The sequence below is a fragment of the Fukomys damarensis genome, unplaced genomic scaffold (genome assembly GCF_012274545.1).
Source record: "Fukomys damarensis isolate Sample0158 unplaced genomic scaffold, DMR_v1.0_HiC HiC_scaffold_30, whole genome shotgun sequence".
Classification (NCBI taxonomy): Eukaryota; Metazoa; Chordata; class Mammalia; order Rodentia; family Bathyergidae; genus Fukomys; species Fukomys damarensis.
The window spans coordinates 3,337,210-3,345,365 of NW_022900942.1; the positions used below are offsets into that span (position 1 = coordinate 3,337,210).

Below are 8,156 nucleotides of genomic sequence, written 5' to 3' on the forward strand. Positions count from 1 at the left end.
TCTCTTTATCTCTATAGCATTTACCCATGTAAACTCTCAGATCTCAGCTATATTGAGTTTCAACCAATTTGAGTTAAAACCAGCCCTCAGAACCAATCTAGTTCATAAGTCAAAGGACCACTGTATTTCCCATTTTTTATCGGATTATCAGAATAGAAGAAATAATTTTATAGTAAAAGAATAAGATCCTTGCATTGAAAAAGAAACATATAGATAGCATTTACCCATGTAAACTCTCAGATCTCAGCTATATTGAGTTTCAACCAATTTGAGTTAAAACCAGCCCTCAGAACCAATCTAGTTCATAAGTCAAAGGACCACTGTATTTCCCATTTTTTATCGGATTATCAGAATAGAAGAAATAATTTTATAGTAAAAGAATAAGATCCTTGCATTGAAAAAGAAACATATAGAGCACCAATAAACTATGCTATTGTTTTATTGGCAAGGTAAAAGAATGACATGATAAAAATTCATTATCCCTTCTCTACCTATTTCCCAATGAAAACCCATGCTCTTTCCTCAAAATAGATTTGCACAATGCAGTCTCATACCACAGCTTTTGGACACAGACAACCATAGTAGCAAGACACACAGGTATGGTGCCTGCAGGACTGGAGCCATCAAACATATTCTGGAGGCATGGACTGAATATTAACTATTATATGACCTTGGAGACTCAAAGCATAGAGCCCACAATCAACCAAATTGATCCATCACAAACTCTAAGGACTCTAATATTAATGGGAGAAGAAGGGAACATAAATCTACACTAAATTTGGGAGTTCTTCCTAGAATCAGAAGGTAGCTTACTTACATGTTCATTTCTTTTGCTTCTTTTCAAGATTTACCTGGGGGATTTTTTGTATCCATTTCAATTGTGGCAAAATTTTTAATTAAAAATTGATGATATTCATCACTATCAAGGACAGATCTCAGTGGCATGAATTATACTCATACATCCACCACCAAACTGCACTTACAGAAATTGTTCATCTTCACAAACTAAAACTTTGTACTTATTAAAAGCCCCAATATTTCCCATTCTCAAATACTATCACTATTTCACTATAATAAATATGTGATGATAATTTAAAATCATGGAATACAAAAACAGTGTGATCAGAAAAGCAGAATGTACAGGTACAGATGTTTAATTTTTCTGTCTTGTTTACTCTATATTTATATTGGATACTTGAGGTCCTAAGATTAGAATTTTCTACTGTAGATCCTACCCAAGCTACTTTTGATGTCCCTATTCCTCAGGCTGTCGATGAATGGATTTAGCATTGGGGTGATCAAGGTGTAAATGACTGAGGCCACCAAACAAGATGTGGGAGATTGTGATAAAGCTGAACCAAAGTACACACCAAAGCTTGTTCCATAAAATAAACAAACAACTGAGAGGTGAGACCCACAGGTGGAGAAAGCTTTATATTTCCCTCCTGGTGATGGGATTCTCAGAATGGAAGAAATAATTTTATAGTAAGATAAAAATATCCCTGAGATAGGAAAAAATCCAAATAACACACCAGCAATATACTTTAAAATGTTACTTGAGAAATTGTCAGTACAGTCAAGATTAAGGAGTTGAGCAGGGTTACAGAAGAAATTGGCAATGAGCACATCCTTGAAGTAGGTAAATTGTAGAACAATCAAATTGTGGAGCTGACAGTCCAAGAGGCTAAACAAAAAAGACAGCACAACTAAGAAGCCACAATGGCAAGGATTCATAATGACGGGATACTACAGGGGGTGACAGATGGCCACAAACCTATCATAGGCCATCACAGTCAGAAGCATGTCATCCATACTTCCAAAAATAATAAATAGAGACATCTGTGTCAGGCAGCCGGCATAGGAGATGACCCTGCTGTGAGTTATGATATCCACAATCATCTTTGGGACTGTAGTGGAAGTGAAACCAATGTCGGCCAAGGACAGGTTGAAGAGGAAGAAGTACATGGGAGTGTGGAGGAGGGAGTCAGAGCTGACAGCCAGGATGATGAGCAGGTTCCCAAGCACTGTGACCAGGTAAATGGACAGGAACAGACCAAAGAGGACAGGCTGCAAGTCTGGATCCTCTGAGAAGCCCAAGAGATGCAATTCAGGGACCTGTGTTAGATTTTCTGCTTCTATGTTGCTTGAACATCTTTAGAAGAAAAACAGTTGGAAGAAAAGATGCACATAAACAAATATATTATATTTTGTTTTGTATTTTTAATTCATGTATTCAAACAAATTACTTGCACTTGGAGTTCATACACCTTCAGAAATATTTCTCAACTGCAATAAAACAAATTCCCTTGGTAACTTTTTCATTGTTGGTCTTTGTTTTATTCACATCCTTCCATACCACATACTTTGGAGATATTCAACTTTGGAGATATAGCCAAAAATTTCAGCAACTAAGAAGTCCATGATCACAGCAAAATATAGCCTCCTCTTTTTAAAATGAACAGTAAATAATAGCCTGTCCCCTTTCAGAAAAATTATCATGGCCATTAAGAAGCATTCAAGGGCTGAGGATTTAGCTCAGTGGTTCGGTGGCCTGCCTTGCAAGCGCAAGGACCTGAGTTCAATCCCTGGTACCAAAAAAAAAAAAAAGCATTCAAATTTATGCTTATCCAAAACCAAAGTAGAATATACCTATACTTAGAATATTTATAAGTACTAAAATTAGTACTGCATCATCTGGACAATAAACTCATGTGATGGTTCATTGGTAAATAAAGGTTTGTGCCTGATATCTTCCAGGAATTTTTCATCATTCTTGGATTCCTGTTTTCTCTTTCATGCAAGTAAGTCTTCACTCAAACTGTTTGTCTTTTATGGAATATTTCATGTACAGTTCGTATCCTTGGACTTTGTGAAAATTTTATAAACTTTATTTCTTTGAACACACATAATCATATCACTAACCACAAATGTGGCATTAGTGTACATCACACCAGTCAATGATCAAAGAGTAACAGAACATAGCTAGGCATGGGGGCACATGCCCATAATCCCAGCATTCTGGGAGGCTGAAGCAGGAGCATTGAAAGTTTGAAACAAATCTGGTAAACAGATTTAGCAAAACCTGACTCAAATTTTAAAAATAAAGCAGAGCTGGGTAGGTAACCTTGTAGTCATTCTACAGCACTTACCCCCAGAGTAATGAAATGTTAAGAAACACTTTTTAATTTTTTTTCTTCTACAGTTTTATTTTTGTCAAGCCCATATATTAATAAGATTTGTTCTGAGAAGACAGACACATGTTTTTTTTCTTTTCTTTTCTGAAATTACATTCTTAATTAACTTGGAAATGCTCATTTATTGTTTTCTTGATCACAAATCATCTCTCTGAAAGTGAAGAACTTTAGCACCATGATTAGCTCCAATGCCAAACTTTGAGACATGACCTTCCTCCTATGCATGGAATATAGACTTTAAAATAAATCTTTCCTGAAACATGGATTGTAAGACTCTTTCTTCAGCTACCTGAAGGAAACTGGAGGTCATTATTTTGTCAGCTCGCACTATGATATAATTTGGAAGCAATGCAAAAGAGGAAAGTACAGGAAATAACAATCACATTTGCCAGTTTTTTCTATTATAATACAGCAACAATAACTGTTTACTTATGTATCTGTTTTTTAAAAACTTTTGAAAATTCCAAGTAGTGGGGTATAATAGGATGATGGATCATTTGTCTGCCATGTACAAGACCGTATGATCAATCCACATTAGCACAAAGTAAAAAAGGAAACAACAAAAATAGTTACATGCATACACTAGTGCAATTTCCTAGATCAAACTGGAGGCTTTTCAAATATTCAGCTATTCTGATTAAATTAAACCATTCTAATTGACATGTCTGACAAGAAGTGGTGCACACAATTATTGGTGCATACAATTGCCAAGTTGCCCTCTGAAGCCTTGGAATGGCGTGAAAAATTAAAGTGTGTCTGATGTGTCTCAGCTCCAAAAGTAAAGCTTGCCTGGCTACTTCTCTTCATTTCTCTTTTTCTTTCTATATACTCGTGAACATCTCTGCCATGGTCTTTGAATAATTGAATGTAATCAATGCAATTAAATGGAATTATGGAGCCTGTATGTCCATGGTATACACACAAAACAGTGCTATTTATCTTGCTTTTAATGCTATAGGATATCCTTGAAAAGGATGTACATGTAACAAGAAAACTACCAAGTGTGTTGAAGCCACATTGGTTGTGATCAGTATTTGTGAATAAAACAAATGGTACGTTCATGTTTTAATACACATTACTTTTAATTCCTCTTCACTGCCAAACATGTACTCTGTGAATCAGATATGAGAGACAGCCATTTCTTTCAAATTACATAGCAGGTACTAAATATGAGGACAAATTAAACTACAATGCTCCAGAAATAGCAAAACAATAATTTCAAGTCACAAGATCATTTATTTGAATGATGTGAAGATAATTTTATCATCCTGAATAACTAAATTCTATTTCCTCTGATTTTATACTCATCACATGTTAACCTCATAGAGAACCTTCATTATCTGTTTCATTCATACTCAGGGCAATTGTAGGAACTAGAATTCCACTCAGATGTAATAATGGGATTAGAAATCCTAACAAATTTTCCTATGTTCAAGAGATAACACCTGGACTCAAAAGAAATCAATTAAATTTTCAGATTGTGGGTAAAGTACCCTAAACAAGCAAAGGGGCAGTGGTCTTAACTGCAGATACACTTTAAACTCTTTCCAATTTCCAGTGTATGAAGGAAAGCAAGACCAGACTTTAAGTCTCCATTTGAGATTTCTGTGATAGATGGTCATTCCTCCATCCATCATTTCCCTCAGCACTTACTGGTCTCCACTGCTACTCTGCTGAGACATAACAAGTGTCTTCAGATCCAATGTCTTGGTGACCAATGAAGAAACAGGATCTGTCCTCATATCAGACATGAATGAAAGCCAGATAGGAGTCTTCTGATCCAGAATATTATGGAGGAAGATACAAAGGTGTGGTTCACACTGGCTCCATCCATCATTTCCCTCAGCACTTACTGGTCTCCACTGCTACTCTGCTGAGACATAACAAGTGTCTTCAGATCCAATGTCTTGGTGACCAATGAAGAAACAGGATCTGTCCTCATATCAGACATGAATGAAAGCCAGATAGGAGTCTTCTGATCCAGAATATTATGGAGGAAGATACAAAGGTGTGGTTCACACTGGACTGAAGGTCTGGAGGCACAGAACATGGCCTTAAGGGCCTTAAGGGCTCAAACCACAGAGATTATTATTGAGACAAAATATCCAACACCCAAAGTTAAAGGGAGAAAGTTTTATTTAGCTCCCAGTTTGTAAATATTTGAGGCCACAGTGGGCTAGCTCCAATGCAGGGTGGCATTGCAGAGGAGAAACCATTCATGGAAAAGCAACAAGAAATGACCACAGCTCCTTTTATCCCTTATATAATATCCAAGCTTCCAAGGGCAGATAGCACAAAACACCCTCAACCCTAGTGCCCTCAATCCTAGCATTGCACCTTGTGAGTTCCAGAATCACACACTTTAGGTCCAGCCACCTCTGAAAAAATCCCTCCCATAACCACATGAGGCTTTGGGAGAAAATCTAAACACAAGACATAAGAATACATAACTTCTAGCTTTGGCTTTGGTGGACTTCAATTTTTGATGAATGCTTTCATAACCACAAAGCATCATTGATAACATATGCAGTGTTAGTGTACAAGAATCTATCGATATATAAACAATAATATTTTAAGAAACACTTCTGAATTTTTAGATTTTTATATGTCATTGTACTAACCTCATACAGTCATAGGAAATGTCCTTTATGTGAAATGACTTTTGTGGTTTTTGGGAGAGTTTTGTTTGTTTTGTTTTGTTTTTTACATTGTATTCCATTGTAATACCACTTCACTTTATTTTCTTAATCATGAACACTCTTATTTACAAATGGAATCACATGAAGTCAGGTTTCAGACCCAGCCTTCCTAACCCAGTTATAAGCATTTCATGTGAATCCTGCCCATGATAGCAAGATCTATTGAACTGTAGCACAAAGGAGGTTCCTACAGGAGATACAGGGTGAGAGAAGATTACAAGTATGAATGAGAATCCCTAGACCCCTACCCCAGAAACAAAGCACATGTAGCTTTCTGAACTGAGACTCTTATCTTCCCATCAGTCTGTTCCAATAATATGTTTGTCCACATAATGAAGAAACATTGCTCCTGACAGTCCCTCCCTCTTCCACCATCTATCTTAGCACTTACTGGACTGGGCTAGATATCGTATGGGTCATTACCAAGAAGAGTGGACCTGCTGCTCCTCTCCTGTCTGCTATGTGTTAAAGCTCAGGCTCTGCATGCAGGATTTGAAATAACATAGACCCAATTTGATGCAGGGGCCCCTGAGGGCAAAAGATATTGATATGGAGCCACTGCACTGGAACTGGAAAAGAAAAGGTCTGGAGGTGCTGGCTAATGATCTCAGTTGTATGACCTTGGAGGATCAGTGCACACAGCTCCTAATTAGCATAGATATGTTATTTCAATTTCTGAGGATTTGTACACAGAATCTATGTATACATGGAAACTGTTCAGGAGGAAATTCACCTAACACTTCTTACTTCTTACCTTCAAATTGTAGGATCATGACATAAAACTCAGACTACAGATGAGCATGGTAGTACATGCATTTACTACCATCTCTTGGGGGGCTGAAGCAGGAAAACAGTTGAAGCTGGGCTTGGTTACGTAGCAAGCTAATGTCACAGAAATGAAAAAGGTGGGGAAAGGAGAGATGGAAACAACTCAGACTGATTTTTTTAATTCACTCAAAATAGGATTTGATATTTGTCAATCTATTTTATGTATTAATGAGGAACTGTAGAATTAGGAAAATCTCATACTGTTTTTATTTCTCAGTATTTCTAAGAACTTACTTAATTTCCTTTACCCTTGCTGTAGGCATTATACATGTTGGAAACTTATGGAGAGTTTTTACTAGCTTGATCTCTTCAGTTCTTTTTCTCCAATGGAATTACATTGAAAAATTATAAAGTAATTGATGAATATTTATTTGATATTTGTTACATATTTATTTATATATTTTGCTTAAATATTCCAGAGGCAACAAAAAAGGCCATATTTTAAAATAGATTTTAATTATTTTCTTTATTTTTAACTGATACATAAAACTATGCATATTTATGGTTACAATACAATGTTTTGATAGAAGTGTACATTATATAATGTCTAAATCAGGATAAATATATCTATCTTTTCAAATATTTATTTCTTCTTTGTGATTGGTAAAACCATTCTAAACATTTGCTTCTAGCTTTTTAAAACACCCATACAGAGTATATTTTCATTATCCACAGCCACTAAACTGCGCAATAGAGTACATCTGCACTCTGTGTTTCACACAGGACTGTTCACAAACATCAAGAATTGTTGAAAACCTAAGTGACCATTTTGCTCTGATCAAAATATACCATGTTTTTCTCCTTACCTCCTCTGTGCTACTTTCTACAACCTCTGTGGATTCCTGTGCTCAACTTCTATGAGATCAACTTTTTACCTTCCTTGTAAGAATGATGTCATGTGGTATTTGTTTTCTGAGTCTGACTTTTACTTAACATAACAATTCTGAGATAAGTCCTTGTTATCCCACATGACACAGTGATTTCTTTTTATGACTAAATAGTATTCCACTGCGTATAGTCCCTCACCCAATTATTTTTCACCCATTCACACATAGATGGGAATTTATATTGTCTCCAGTTCTTAATGTCCACGTCACTGGTCATTCAAGAGATGCAGATGAAAACAACACTGAGATTCCACCTCACCCCACAAAAAATGGGTGCTATCAAGAAATCAACCAATAACAAATGTTCGCCTGTGGGGAGAAAGGAACCGTTCTCCACTGTTGGTGGTAGTGCAGACTGTTGCAACCACTATGGAAATCAATATGGAGATACAGCAAAGAGCTAGGTCTAGAGGTTCCATTTAACCCAGCCATCCCTCTGCTGGGTATCTTTCCAAAAGATTTAAAAGAATCATACCACAGAGATATATGCACACCAGTGTTTATAGTGGCACAGTTTTTAATAGCTAAAACTTGGAAATAGCCCATCT

General features: G+C 36.4%; 1 pseudogene; it reads right to left on the minus strand.

The window, feature by feature from the left end:
* Window positions 1–1,209: 1,209 nt before the first annotated feature.
* Window positions 1,210–2,166, minus strand: LOC104851112 (annotated as a pseudogene).
* Between the last annotated feature and the right edge of the window lie 5,990 nt (window positions 2,167–8,156).